The sequence below is a fragment of the Centruroides sculpturatus genome, unplaced genomic scaffold (genome assembly GCF_000671375.1).
Source record: "Centruroides sculpturatus isolate CEXI.00-Female unplaced genomic scaffold, Cexi_2.0 scaffold347, whole genome shotgun sequence".
Classification (NCBI taxonomy): domain Eukaryota; kingdom Metazoa; phylum Arthropoda; class Arachnida; order Scorpiones; family Buthidae; genus Centruroides; species Centruroides sculpturatus.
The window spans coordinates 392,408-394,111 of NW_019384871.1; positions in this window are offsets into that span (position 1 = coordinate 392,408).

A 1,704-nucleotide genomic window follows, 5' to 3' on the forward strand; every position below is an offset into this window, starting at 1 on the left:
GCAGCGGCGGCCTTATCCATTGCGAGGCTCTGGGCGGCAGATCTTTGCGAGGCCCTTGTCCTTTGTGCAAAGTATGTGAATTGAAATAGTAGGCACTTATTAATATTAATATATACTGTATTATAAATTAAATTTATTTTATTGTTATAACTAATAGCCAAGGATAAAATAAAAAGTTTTAAATATCAACTTTTTTCTACTTGGTTGTTGCGCGAGGCCCCTCCAAGAGCGAGGCCCCGGGCCATTGCCCTGCTCGCCACCCCCTAAGGCCGCCACTGGTCATTGGATAATGTACTTAATTAATTTAAATCGGAATAATTACTTTGAAATCTCTAGAATATGTTTATTTAATCAGTTTTAAATTATAGTTTACTGTCAGAAAGTTAAGTTGTAGTTTTGGTTGTTTGAGGCCTGGGGGTTGAAAGGGACAGTAAAATAGGGAATGAATGGAACATGTCCCTTTCAACCCCATATTGACATTTTTTTGGAATGTTCTAATGCTAAATTTTTTTAATAGAAAAAAAATGCCTCGAAAGTATGTGACGCCAGAAGTGATTCAAGGGGCAATAATTGAAGTTGTCGAAAAAGAAGCATCAACAGGCTACAGCCAGTGCCCACGGATTTGCAAAATCGCATTTGGCTAAACTCGTTTCAAAATATAAAAAAGACAATGTAGTGTATTCACTGCATGTGGGTAACAGGAAAGTTTTTACTACAGAGCAGGAGACAGAATTAACATCGTATTTAATGCAAGCATCATCAATGAGGACAAAATCTAAAAAGCAGCTGTTGCAACATATTCCAGAAGAAACTGAAAGTGAAGATGAAGGATCTCAAAGCATCTCTTCCTCAACATCTGATGCAACATCGAATGAGGGATCTGATATCGAAAACACTGTCAAACATGTTCAGCCCAATGATTTCGTTTTAGCAGTGGCGTACCGTAGTGGGGGCGGCACTTTTTAGGGAGCGACAAAATTTTACAATAAATAATAATAATATCTTGTAAAATTTGAAACATCCTAATCTATACTTGCATCGCGCCTACGATAGTGCTATCGTCCGGACAGTCCGGGAATCGGCTCGCCGTCCGGGTAAACTAGTAAATTTTTCATCCGAGGAAATCCTGCGAAACCTGTTGACCTTTTTTTTTGCTTGTACGATTCATTCGCGTTCATATACACCACTAATATCCAATAGAACTATTTTAAACAGGTCGCTGCACTAGCACCAAATTTTTCATTGCTTGTTCTGTGAGAAAACTGAATTTTGGTCTTTTAAATCGAAATACTGTACTTAAATAAGGGCGGCCGAAATTTTCCTCCGCCCGGGCGGCTGACACCCACGGTACGCCACTGCGTTTTAGTCAGATCTGCAAAAAAAAACTTCTGTTGTTTACTTCGTGGGAAAAGTTTTGAAAAAACTGAGTGATGAAGACTTGAAAGTCAAGTTTATGGAAAAATATTGAGATGTTTCAGGTTTATATTTCCTGAGGAGGATGATATCAGTGATGTCACCATGGAAAATATAGTTTTAAAACTATCCCATCCATCCCAAGCAGGAGGAACGGCAAGAGCAAGCAAACATTACATTTCCCATCGATTTCACCTCATATCAAGCTGAGATAAATTGCGAAAAACATTCTATTGACCAAAGAAAGACAGTTTATGTGATAGCCTACTGATTGTGATATTCTTTAGCTAT